Source organism: Diabrotica virgifera, chromosome 9, assembly GCF_917563875.1.
Source record: "Diabrotica virgifera virgifera chromosome 9, PGI_DIABVI_V3a".
Taxonomy (NCBI): Eukaryota; Metazoa; Arthropoda; class Insecta; order Coleoptera; family Chrysomelidae; genus Diabrotica; species Diabrotica virgifera.
The window spans coordinates 60,277,778-60,292,457 of record NC_065451.1 but is presented as its reverse complement, the minus strand read 5'-3'; the positions used below and the strand labels follow the sequence as shown (position 1 = coordinate 60,292,457).

The window sequence follows — 14,680 nt, the reverse complement described above, 5'->3', positions numbered from 1 at the left end:
CCGGACAGCTTGTATCTTAGTGCACCCTCTGTAACCTACAGCTGAATCTTATGCTTGTGCGTCACAGTGTTGCCATACTTTTTTCTTTATTTCTTTCATAATTTCAATCAATGTTAAATGTACCTACAAGAATAATAGAATAATTTTATAAGAACGTTTAAATTGAACCCAATTTTGAAAAAATGTGAAAACTTTCAATTATCCACGTCCGTCCGTCCGTCTGTCTGTCTGTTTGTAAACTCGACTCCTCCGTCATTATACCAGGTAGAATGACAAATGAGGTGTCAAATGAAAGCTTATAATCCAAGGATGGTACTAAAGGTGATAAATTTGACCTAGGCTGTCTGTCCGTCCGACTGCGAATTTAACTCTTCCGTCTTTATACCAGGCAGAATGACAAATGAGGTGTCAAATGAAAGCTTATAATCCAAGGATGGTAATAAAGGTGAGAAATTTGACCTAGGCTGTCTGTCTGTCTGTTCGTCCAACCGCGATTATAACTCCTTTGTAATATACTTCGTCCTAACCTCAATATAAAGAATACCATTAATAGATAAGTATACAAGGTATACCTATATAATAGATAAATATACCTCAATATAAATAATACCGTTAATAGATAAATATACAAGGTATACAAGGATAAATATACCTTGTATATTTATCTATTAACGGTATTATTTATATTGAGGTTAGGACGAAGTATATGACGGAGGAGTTATATTTGCGGTCGGACGGACAGGCGGACAGACAGCCTATGTCAAATTTCTCACCTTTAGTACCATCCCCATCCTTGGATTATAAACTTTCATTTGACACCCCATTTGTCATTCTACCTGGTATAGTGACGGGGGAGTTGAGTTTACAATCAGACAGACAAAACGGACGGACGTGGATAATTCAACGTTTCACATTTTTTCAAAATTGGTGAAAACAACAACATAAAAAACTTAATTGGTGTTTTTTTAAATGCAAACTATTTTTTAAATGCAACTTTAAATAATGTGATAGTATGAAAAAATAGAGGATATGGCAACGGTGTTACATGTGATGCTCGGATCCAATGCCAAAATCTACACATAAAATAAATATTAGGTTGCACTAATATACAAGCTGTCCAATATTCCTACCTTCGACTCGCTTTGCCGCGGAATCGTGCCAGCACGCTTGAGCGTAGTGAGAAACGTTCAACAGTTGTTGTCATTCTCTTTTGTAAATTACTCCGCGATTCAAAAAACATATTCCGGTGTGCATCACTTTACGATTTGACAAACAAAAAGAAATTGAAAATAAAAGTTGTCAAAACTTTAGACGTGTTTTTCTCAAAACAGCTCTTTCAAAGGCGGCGAACATTGTAACTATAACTCAAAAACTACTTGGCCGATCCACCTGAAATTTTGCATAGATTTTCTTTGGGCATTTCTTGAGGTAATGCTTTATGTAATGAGTTTATGCTTATTTTTTGTTTAACAATAATAATAAGTATGTTGATTTTTACCCTTTTGTTAAAAAGAATTTCGCTTTTTTGACTTCCGAGTGACACCAAGAACTAAAAAATCGGTAAGAATAAAAAAACTGGACAGCGTTACCTCGAGAAACTCATAAGCTAATAAAATATTTTTTTGCACGATTGATCATTTTTGACTGTTTACCGTGACAGATTTTACGTCAGTAGGTGACATTTACTAGCAACTCCCACTTGTTTGGGCTGTGGTTTCACTTCTAACAGAAACTCCTGCAGAATCGCATACATTAGTAGTATTACTAGTATTGCACCATATTTTTTCAGCAAAATATATTTTATTTTGAAGAGAATCTTCTACATAGCTTTCTGCCACTGTCGATGAACGCCAACCTCCATGACGCTTTAATCCGAGGACATCAACACCTTTATTAGCCAAAAGCGTTGCTGATGTCCTCCTGAACGAATGGCCAGTATAGTTCTCGGGATTAGGCAAATTTAAGAATTTGGCAATTTGAGAAGGCCAGCCCCCGATTGTCCCTTTCCCTATTACTTGAGCACAACATTTTCCTTTGGCGTATCTTAAGAACAAATGATTTGATTTTACTTGTAATGGACGAAGTTTTATGAGTATATACTTTTGCAGAATTTCTAAATATGGAATTTTATCGTCTGGTTTATTAACGACTGTAAAAGTACGCTGGATGTTCGTTTTTGTATTGGGTACTTTTACAATCATTAAACCATCGGTTTGTTGGATGTCATTCATAGTACTATTATATAATTCTTCTCTTCTACAGGCACCAGATATTCCCAATATCATTGCGACCTACAAATTATGAAAAAATCTTCATTAGAGTATTTCTTTTACCTAAACTAGCTTATATTACCTTGTGAACTAGAAATTCTTCATCCGGTGCTTCCATTAGAAATTTTTCAAATTGCTCCCGTGTAAAAATGCTCGCTTTCTTAGGCCTATAGCCAACATTTTTTCTCTTCAAATACGCGATCAAAGTTGAAAACTTGGAAATATCAATGCCATCATAAAGAAAAACGATGGATTTAATCATTGAATATTCTGCCCAGAGGCTTCCAGGAGCTTTCAACTGCATATGTATTTGAACGAAATATGCCAATAGAGTCTTTTCTTCGATTCTTAAATTCTTGCCTTCGCACCATTTTTTAAAACTTTGGTAGGTATTTTGATAACGGATTTTGGATTTTTCGGGAATAATTGCGGAACACCCTTCTTCCCAAGCCCGTTCAATTTCTTCAAATTCACTTTCGCTCATATTTTAATTTATAATAATCAAAATTGTACTTAAAATTATTGACAACTAAATAAAAAACTCAATTCTCCATTGTTGTTATGCACCCTAGTTACTACCTAACAACCAAAGTATCTATCTTGATAAAATGAATGAAACTAGTCAATATGACGAAAATGTTTAATTTTATAATTTATAATGGTATCAATCGTGCAAAAAACGTTATAAGCATGTCGAACGTTAAGGGTAACCGATCTCAGACAATAATTGGAGTCGTCGCTCCGCTCCTCCTCCAAACAATTGTCTTCGATCGGTATAAAACCCTTACCGTACTCCATACTTAATATACTATTGAATTTTTTATTTCACATGATCCAGCAATCATCACATGACTTGCATTTCGCAAAATACATTTTTTTGGAGGTGTCTGTAAAAATTTGCCACCTTTGGTTTTTTTTTCAATATTTTTCCTAGAAACTTTTTTGAATATTCTTTGAATTGTACTTAATATGCTTATTTAATTTAAAAATAAAATATGTAGTTGTGTTATAGTTTTAAAAAAACCACAAAAATGTGCTTGAAATTTTGATTTCAAACCATTAGTCTAGGCGCCAAATAGAGGTCACCGTGTCCTTTTCAATTCTGATGGACAAACTCTATAAATTGTTTATAAGGCTCTGGCTCATAAACTAAAAGAGATAAAAAAGAATGTTTTAAATAAAATTTGTTCGCTAATCAAAAACGAAGAAAAAAAAACGTTTACTAAACTTAAATCCAACAATTACAACCCAAAATATTTTAAAATTAGTGCACAATGCAAAGTTCAAATTTCAAAATAAGTATTCTGCAAAGCTTTATCGATCGTAACTCGGCTTCTACGCATGCAAATGAGCCTTAGAAGGTCTCATTTTAAAGTTTAATAAATATGCTTTTAAACAGAGTTTGCTAAATTACTTGGTCTTCATTTGTTTTAAAGTTACAGTAGAGCCCCGGTTAACCGAAATAAAGGGGGGAGAGCCGTTTCGGATAACTAATTTTTCGGTTTAGTCGTCATATGCTAAAAATAGCCTAATAACACGGCGTATAGGGAAAATGAATTTACAAACAATGTCTATAAAATATACTGTAGTATGTACGTACAGTACAGTAATACAGTATTTTATTACAGCTATACAAAATATTTAAAATACAAAAATGGATTGGTAAATACATAGTAAGCTACACTATGTATTTACCACTTTAAACACTTTTAAATATTTACGTTCCGGTTGACCCGGGGTCCGGTTAACCCGATTTCGGTTGACCGGGGTTCTACTGTATATCCGATTGAAGTTAAAATTTTTTTTAAAAAGATTGTACATTAATTTATTTATAAGGGTTTCAAGCAAATTTGAGCTACAAACATTTATACTTTAATTAATAATAATGATAGAAGAACTCAAAAGGGACATTTTGAGCTTAAGAAAATGTTCGTATGTTTATTTTTGGCCAAGATATCGATATTTTAATAGCGCGATCTGAGGCGCGAGATTGGCTCACCACGTAAAGGTTCACGCGCTAACTTCTCGATGCAAATTATAATATCTATGTATATATACGTTATGTTCATTTTTCATTTTTAAAGATCCTAATAAAATTTTATCATATAATTCTTACAGTTAAATCATCATACTGTACCTCGTATCACCTTTTATTCTATTTACTTTGTTTTCTATTTTTTGTACTAAATGAGAAGAAAAAACGTTAAAAACTAATATTTCAGAAATATAACTAAAAAGTAAGTTGATATTATTTATTAATACTATTTCTACAAACATTATCTTTCATGCATCTGCATCGAGATATACAGAGAATCTCAGCTTTTTTACTTCTGCATAAGTTCTTAGAGCAATTTTTACAGTTACATGGTGGTACTAAGTCTGCTCTTATAGGCAGTAAAACTAAAACTTTCTGGGGCCTCAGAGTCTAATTATCTATATGATATCCATATAAAGTGGATCTAGTTCTTTTGCAACATCATCAAGGCACGTCAATTGTGTGTATGCCTGCATTTTTTAATTTATTAATTTTCATAGATTTTAATAAAGGTAGCTTAAGGCCTTTATTTTGAATATGAATAATTTGACCTTTTGTGTTCTGCTATACGTTTGTTAAAATTTGGTAATTATTCCACTACATAAAAAGGGAGACCAGCTTGAATGTAAAAACTATCGGGCAATAACGCTACTGACTGTGGCATATAAAATACTGTCAAATATTGTGTATGAGCGATTGAGACCATAATATGTGGAACAAATAGTTGGGGGATATCAATGTGGTTTCTGGAGGCAGAAGTCCACAATAGATCAGATCTTCGTCTTGAGGCAAATCTTGGAAAAGACTAGCGAATTTAATATAGACACACATCATCTCTTCATTGATTTTGAGAGTGAAGCAAAAGAGAAATGATAGAAGCATTTAATGCGATAGAAAGAGCGGCACAAAACAGTGGCCTAAATATTAATGAAATAAAAACCAAATACATGAAGGCCAGCAAATCGACAGGCCAAAGAAACCTACAGAATCTGACAATAGGAGACTATAACATCGAAAGCGTAAAATTTTTTACATATCTAGGTTCACTAGTTACCGCAGATAACAATGTCAGCGAAGAAGTTAAGAGAAGAATACATATTGCTAATAAAACATATAATGGACTAATTAAACATCTAAGATCTAACAACATCACGAGAAAAACCAAATGCAAAATATACAAAACCCTGATAAAACCGGTCCTTATATATGGATCAGAGACATGGACACTGTCGAAAAGCGATGAGAACTTATTAGGTACTAGGTACGTTTAAACGAAAAATCCTCAGGCGCATATACACACACCGGCAAAATTAGCCGAACACCTTAAAAATGGGACATGTTTGATGTCTTGAATTTCCTAAACCCCTGGTCCGATTTGAGTGATTCTTTTAGTATGTTATAGCCTTATTATTTAAGAATATCGTTGTTATAATATTGTTGCTAGACAGGTAAATATCATTTTATACCGGGTGTACCAATCACACTGTGTTTTTTCTTAAAGTTTGGAACACCCTGTGGAATATTCTAGCATATATAAAATATTAAAATACACGATTGTAGACTTAGGCTTTCTTAACATTTTCCTTTTTGATTTATTTACTTATGTGAGATAATAAAAAAGTTATGTGCGTTAACAGCTATCCATGATTTTCATCAATAAATCCTCATAGTACGGGAGGAAAGTATACTAAATTTGCAGTTACTCGAGCGTTATGGGGACCTATTGTATTGTGAAGAGTATGTGCTAAAATCAGAAAAAGGTTAAGTTAAGTTTTCCATAAAGTGGGGGACTTTTCATTTTTTAATTTAATTTTCCATTTGAAACAATCATTTTTCTCCGATTATATAGTGCTATCTATCCATAATTCGAAAACATGTGTCGAATAAAAGTTGCTTATTTTTACGTAAAGGATCCAAATCTGCAATAAAATTTGGGGGCTCCTATTTAAGATTTTAAATTAAATCCCCCACCCCACCTCCGTGGGGGCTCGTGACACTCCACGGAGAGGGGTGGGGGGTAAATTAAAAATTTTAAATACGAACGAATCCCGCGATATTTTGCCAAATGAACATCAGATCGTAAAACTACAAAATACACCTATTCAATATTTTCCAAAAATCTACCGAATGGCACCAAACACGACCCCCCAAGGAGGTAAGGTGCATGGTTACTTTAAAATCTTAAATAGAAGCCCCAATTTTTATTGCAGATTTGGATCCTTGACGTAAAAATAAGCAACTTTTATTCACAACATTTTTTACAATTATGGATAGATGGCGCTATAATCGGAAAAAACGATTGGTGGAAATGGAAAATTAAATTAAAAAATGGAGAGTCCCACACTTTATGGAAAACTTAACTTCTTTTTTTGGTTTTAGCACCCACTCTTCACAATCCAATAGGTCCCCATAACGCTCGAGTAACTGCAAATTTAGCATACTTTCCTCCTCTACTATGTGGATTTATTGATAAAAAGCATGGCTAGTTGTTAAAGCACATAACTTTTTTATTTTCCAACATAAGCAAATGAATAAAAAAAGAAAATGTTCAGAAAGCCTAAGTCTACAATTGAGTTTTAATTTTAATATTTTATATGTGCTAGAATATTCCACAGGGTGTTCCGAACTTTAAGAAAAAACACAGTATGATTGTAACATCATCATCATCATCATCAGCCTCTCTCAATCCACTGCTGGACATAGACCTCCCCTGTTTGTCTCCAAAGTGTTCTATCTTGTGCTTTTTGTATCCAGTTTTTTGTTGTCTTTCGTAAGTCGTCTTGCCATCGTATTGGTGGTCTTCATCTGCTACGTTTATCGGCTCTTGGTCTCCATTCAACTAGTTTACGAGTTTATCTTCCGTCCTTCATTCTGGCAACGTGTCCAGCCCATTTCCATTTTAAGTTACAGCTTCTTTCAATGACGTCTATGACTTTGGTCTTAGCTCGTAGATCTTCGTTTCTAATCCTGTCTCGCAGAGTGGCCCCTATCATTGATCGCTCCATTCTTCTCTGCGCTACTCTTAGTTTTTGTGCGTTTTTCTTTGTGAGCGATAATGTTTCTGCACCATAGGTCATCACCGGTAGCACGCATTGGTCGAAAACTTTTTTCTTCATGTTAGTTGGAATGTCACTCTTAAAAATGTCCCTAAGAGCTCCGTATGCTGCCCATCCTTGTATTATTCTTCTGGATACTTCTGTTGTTTGATTGTCCTTACCTATCTTAATTTCGTGACCCAGATATATATATATATATATATATATATATATATATATATATATATATTTGTCTACCAGTTCTATTTGTTCATTTTGTATTTCAAGGTGTTTACTTGGTACTAAGTTCGTCATATATTTTGTTTTTGTTATATTCATTTTTAAGCCTATTTTATGACATGCCGTACCAAGTTCTTCCAACATTTTCTTTATTTGTCTTAGTTAGGTGGTGTAGCATCTCTCCGTCCACATTTATTCCTTTATCACCCCATTCGAGGGTTTTGATCGCTAGATCGCTAGATGATTGTAACACCCGGTATAAAATGACATTTACCTGTCTAGCAACAATATTATTACACCGATATTCTTAACTAATAAGGCTATAACATACTAAAAGATTCACTCAAATCGGACAACAGGTTTAGGAAATTCGAGACATCAAACATGTCCCATTTTAAGGTGTTCGGCTAATTTTGCCGGTGTGTGTATGAGGGAGTGAAAGAAAATGACGTATGGCGCAGAAGATATAATTTTGAACTATATGCAGCATACAACGAACCCGACGTCATAACATCCATAAAGATCGTACGTCTGCGCTGGATGGGCCATGTTGAACGGATGTTGGAGACCGAAACATCAAAACATATTTATAATGAGGCAAACACCACTAGGGAGAAGGTCAAAGGGAAGACCCAAACTTAGATACATGGAACAAGTGGAACAAGATCTGAAAACACTTGAGATTACCAACTGGAAGAACAAAGCAAGGAACAGAACAGAATGGCGGAAAATCCTAGAACAAGCCAGGACCCAAAAAGGGTTGTCGAGCTACTGATGATGATGATGATGATGATACGTTTGTTAAAGGTTCTGCCTGTTTAACCGATGTAAGTTTTTGGACATTCACGACATGTCAGTTTTTATACATACACTGTAATTGCTTGTGGCTCTTATTGTTCTTATAGTCTGGGCTGATTATCGGAGAATAGGCCATTTTTGGGAAAAGTTATTTACCAGCAATTTTATTGCTGAAATCGAATTATAAGATCCTATATATTAATAATATAGGTATGCAAAGTCCTTAGACAGTGTGCTACTTTTTTTATAAACAAAATGGCGCCCGAAAATCGTGTTTTTTCAATTATTGCTCTATAACTCCGAAGATTTTAATTTTACAACAAAAACACCCGAATAAAAATTCACCGTGATTAAATTCTACATAGAGACGTGTTTTTCCCGATCTGCTTGGATGAAAATTTTCCTCGGAAAATGCAGGTTTTCCCAACAAAATCTTTAATTTTTAAATAAAGTTTTAGATAAGTAATTATCTACCAATAATTAAATAATTTGGTGACTTAAAAACCTTCTTGGCTTAGATTATAGTTCCAGAAGCTGATGAAAATTAAACGAATATTTTAGCAACAATTCAATTGTTAATTAATAATTTACGGTCGCAATAATAACCAAAATAATTAAGATACACTGATCAAACTTTGAAATCTTATAAAGATGAGATGCCTATTTAACATTTTGTCGACAAAATATAAATTTTTTATTTTTTTTGCATAATCTTTAAATGTTAAAAAAATAGTTATAAACAAATTTACGTTTCTCAGAAAGTTTTTATTATATTGTGATTTTAAAAAATAGCTAAAATGCGCATTTCAAATATCTTGAAAATGAATGCATTAAAACTTTTTTGCAACCATTTGCAAAAAAGCTATGAAACAGCAAAGTAAACATACGATTACTACGGTGTTTATAATTTTTTTTAATTCTTTCAAAGCGTAGAAGTGAGTTTAAAGTACAAGCTAATTATTTACAAATAAATATCGATTATAAGTTTAATGGTTATATTTTAATTAAAGATTATAAATATATTCTTTTGTAATTTACACGCGCGAAAGTAGAATAATACAGTATAGTCGAGGAAATGAAGCATTTTGGCTCGCAATTTTTCCGTCCAGCATGGATTTACTTGAAATTTTCACAGAAGGTAGGGAATAGTCCAAGGATCATTTTCTATATTATGCTGCTGTACGCTAAAACCTTGGGGGTAGTTGCCACCCCATCTCGCGGGTGGGAATTTTTGATTACATTTTAACCATGTAAATCGATGTAAAAAGTAATTTTCAGAAAAAAATGTTTTTTACATTTTCTTCGTAAAACTAATATTTTTCGAGTTATTCGTGGTTGAAGGTAACAGTTTTTCGACGGAAAAATCGACTTTTTTAGAGGGTTTTTTGAGAATAACTCGAAAAATATGCATTTAATCAAAAAAACTGTAGATATCAAAATTGTATCTTTTAGTAACGCAAACGAAACTGTTTTTATATAATATTTTTACGACCAATACAAACCGAGATACGGCATGTTAAAAGTTAGCTTTTTTCGTCAAATGCATAATTTGAAATAATCAAAGCCAATTAACGGGAAAACTTTGCATTTTTCCAAGAAAACTTACATGATGTTTTTTCAAGCATACAATAGGATCTTTCAAAAAAAAATAATAAAAAGTTTCTAGCATAAAAATCGAGCAATTTATGTTAAAAAAAAGTCGGTACCTATTTTTCTCTACGAAAAATACAGTGAAAACAACCCTCTACCTACCCTTGTAACTAAAAATTGGTCTTCGCTCTTCTGTAATTCCTTTTATATATATTGTCAATGTATATTGTCAATACACCCAAGAAGTTTTACCTATTTAAAAGGCCTAATTCTAGAAAAATTGGAGTTTAAAGAAAAATTGATTTTTTGCAATTTTGCATTTTTTATCATTTTCTTCAAAATATCTCTGAAAATACTGGAGGTACGAAAAAAATGATGTACTACTAAATTGTAGCTTTTTTAATAACTAAAATTTCCTTATGCATAGATTTTCATTACAGTGAACAGTTAGTGAGATATAGCTGTTTAAAACATCTATTTACGAGCAAACATCCCCTTATTCGAGCCCTTTAAACCCACCTCAATTAAAAATTAAGGGATCTTACGGAATTTAATTTAAACAGTCTTATTACTTTTCAAAAATCCTACAAAACTATTATTGAAAAAACTTTTTATTGCCAAAAATGAAGGAGCTATGTTTATAAAACTAATTTCTTTTTCGAAAAATTCGAATAGTCCCCTTATAGAGCATTTTCAATGTACCTGTATAACACCACAAAGCCGGTTCGTATACTGGATGACTAAAAAACTATTTATATGTATATTTTTATATATTTGTAAATTCTTGTTTTTGTGTAAATAAATGTTTTTGTAATTCTTTAATTCTACTTTTTTTTTCTGTATATATCTATTAAATTGTCTACTTATAAAAATTGCAATGTTATTTTGGGTGGTATTTAAGGGTTGAAATATGATATTATATCCTAGAGCATAAAACAATCATTATTTAACCAGTCAAAACCAAATTTTACCTATATTAAAGTTTACAATGTTTTTATATAATTTTTGACAATAAGGGTAGTTTACACCCCTAAAAATAATCAACGCCCTTGAACATGATATAGAATATAAAGTACAGGGTAAGATGATCCTAACCCCAAATTTTTATGTAAATTAATGCAAGCAGAAATTATTCTTTTAGGATAAGTAAACTTTTTATATATAGCTCCAACAAGAGTGGTTTTAAGGGTTGAAATATTGTGATATTATATCTTAAAGCACAAAACAATCATTATCTAACTAATAAGAAGCAAATGTTGACAATATTAAAGTTAAAAATGTTATTTTATATTTTTTTACAATTAGGGGTGGTTTTCACCCTTAAAAACCAAAAGCGTACAACGGCTCAATATAGAAAATAAACTAGAGGGTGAAATGAGCCTAATCCCAAATTTTTGTACAAATCGATGCTGGACGAAAAAATTTCGAGGTTTTGCCATTTCTCCAGCTTCATTTCCTAGACTAGTACTGTAGCTAAAATGTTCACTCGGAGCGACGACCGGCCGCGCGAGACGTACACTTTTATAAATATAATAATGTATGCTGCGTGTCAGTCGCTTCGAGTGAACATCCGACATAAAAAAAGTATTTTTAATCTTTGATTAAAATATAACCATTGCACTAATTTTTGACATTCTTTGTGAGTAATTAGATTGTACCATAGACTCACTTTTAAGCTTTGAAACAATTAAAACAAATTATAAAAAACGGAGATATCGTATATTTACTTTGCTGTTTCATAACTTTTTTGCCAATGGTTGGAAAATTTTTTTAAAGCATTCATTTTCAAGACCTATGAAATACGCATTTTAAGTATTTTATAAAATTAGAATATAATAAACAATTTCTGAGAAATGTTAATTTTTTTATAACAATTTTTTTTAAACATTTAAAGATTATGCAAAAAAATGAAAAATTTATATTTTGTCGACAAAATATTAAATAGGCATTACACCTTTATAATCTTTCTAAGTTTGATCAATGTCTCATGATTATTTTGGTTGTTATTGCGACTGTAAATTGTTAATTAACAATTGAATTGTTGCTAAAATATTCGTTTCATTTTCACAGGCTTCTGAATTTATAATCTATACCAAGAAAGCTTTTATTTCATCAAGCTATATAATTATTGATAAATAATTACTGGCCCAAAAAATTTATTTGAAAATTCGAGATTTTGTTGGGAAAACCCACATTTTCCGAGGAAAATTTTCATCGGAGCAAATCGGAAAAAACATGCTTCTATGTAGAATTAAATTGGGGTGAATTTTTATTTGAGTGATTTTGGTGTAAAGTTAAAATCATGGGAGTTATAGAGCAATAATTGAAAAAAATAAGATTTGTCGGCGCCATTTTGTTTATAAAAAAAGTAGCACACTATCTGCGGACTTTGCATACCTATATTAATAATATATAGGATCTTATAATTCGATTCCAGCAATAAAATTGCTGGTAAATAACCTTTCTTTGTACTTTACTAATAATACCAGCGTATTATAACTATTTTTTTTTTCAAAATTTAAAGAGTATGCAAAAAAAGTGACATTTTGATAGGAAATTTAATTTTTGAACAACTTTCCGACATGTCCTGCCTAAGCGATTTCCTCTAGGTCTTCTTTGGTCTTCCTTTCCTGCTTCTTCCAGAAATTCGGAGTTCAGCAATTCTTCGTATTCGGTGATTAACGTCTCGATGTTGAACATGACCAGACCATCTTAACCTATGCTCTCTCATTTTGGCATCACTTGGTGCCACTTCTAGACTTCCCCTAATATACTCATTTCTAATTTTATCCTTTTTTGTTACTCCACTTATCCATCTAAGCATTCTCATTTCCACCACATGCATTCGTTGTTCCTCTTTCTTTTTAACTGTCCAACATTAAGTTTCGTACATCATAGCCGGTCTTATGGCTGTTTTATAGAATTTTCCCTTATACTTCATTGGAATTTTTCTGTCACACAACACACTCTCATCCTAGGTACATTACTCTGATCCTAGGTATTTAAAACTCTCACTTTTCACAATCATTTCACCATCCAAAAACTTCATTTTATTTGTAGTATCTCCATCTTTAAACGAACATTCCAAATACTCTGATCTACTAAGTTTTAAACCTTTTTCCTCAAGAGCTTGCCTCCACTGTTACAGTTTGTGTTCTAAATCGCCTTCACTATTTCCAACCAACACCACATCATCAGCATGCATTAAGCACCAGGGAATGTTAGGCCGATGTCAGATTATGCGTTTTGACGGATGCGTTTCCGCCGCATCCGGTGAAAACGCATAGTGTGACAGATCGGTCCGGTTGCGTTGGAAACGGATGCGTTTTGAGTCATCGGTACGCGCTTACTAACTGCACCAGACTAAACGCATAGTGTGACAGGTCGGTCCGGTTGCGTTGGAAACGGATGCGTTTTCACCGCATCCGGTCAAAACGCATAATGTGGCATCTCAACGCAACCGGACCGATTTGTCACACTATGCGTTTTCACCGGATGCGGTGAAAACGCATCCGTTTCCAACGCAACCGGACCGACCTGTCACACTATGCGTTTAGTCTGGTGCAGTTAGTAAGCGCGTACCGATGACTCAAAACGCATCCGTTTCCAACGCAACCGGACCGATCTGTCACACTATGCGTTTTCACCGGATGCGGCGGAAACGCATCCGTCAAAACGCATAATCGACATCGGCCTAACATTCCCTGGTGCTTAATGCATGCTGATGATGTGGTGTTGGTTGGAAATAGTGAAGGCGATTTAGAACACAAACTGTAACTGGAGGCAAGCTCTTGAGGAAAAAGGTTTAAAACTTAGTAGATCAGAGTATTTAGAATGTTCGTTTAAAGATGGAGATACTACAAATAAAATGATGTTTTTGGATGGTGAAATGATTGTGAAAAGTGAGAGTTTTAAATACCTAGGATCAGAGTAATGTAGTTACCCTGTAGTTTCGCTGTTATCTGATCTAAAACTAATGAGAATAAATAAGGATCAAGCACTGAGCCTTATCCTTTATGCCGTATCAACAACACTTTTTAATCTAACTTTAGAAGCTGCTGTTAGAAAATTAGATATGAACGGCTGTATTAATACAAGATCTATGCAGATATGCGCATATTTATGCTGCTGATGTTATCATAATAATGTTGTTCTGAAGCTAAAAAATTTGTGGCATTTTTATAATTAAGTATTTTCGATGGGAAATAAGCCACACTTTACCAAAAAAATGAATTTATTAACGTTTCGACGCCCAAGTCGGGTTTCGTTGTCAAAATACAAAATAATACTAAATAAACAAAAATGTTGTTGCTTAGTAAAAAATTCTTGTAATAATTTATTTAATCTGACTCATTTATATCGGCAATTCAGGCATGTATTTTAAAGTAGAAGACTTTAAAATGATATTGCCAATATTGATGAGTTGCGTTCCTGGGACTACTTTACTAAAAGATAGTTCATTCGATTACATGAAATCAACCCTAACTCAAGAATATCCGCCACAAAAGTCATATCATGTGATCTGTCTCAAATGATTCAAGTATAGTCCTAAAAGAAACAGATAGTAAAAAGAGAAAAATCAAAGAAGCGGCTCTAATTATGCTAAATAAATACAATTGTGTCGCAAATTCCTCGGTAGAATGCAGTAGGATGTGGTTACCCATACTAAAAGAGGAAGTCAATAGAAAGAAAATACCACGATTAGTAAGTCA

The 14,680-nt window shown here is 33.0% G+C and overlaps 1 protein-coding gene across 2 annotated transcripts in view; it reads left to right on the top strand.

Annotated features, from left to right (window-relative positions):
• Positions 1–14,680, top strand: part of LOC114338459 (equilibrative nucleoside transporter 3-like) — a 131,943-nt gene that overhangs the window by 19,791 nt on the left and 97,472 nt on the right. The gene's annotated exons all lie outside the window — the stretch shown is intronic.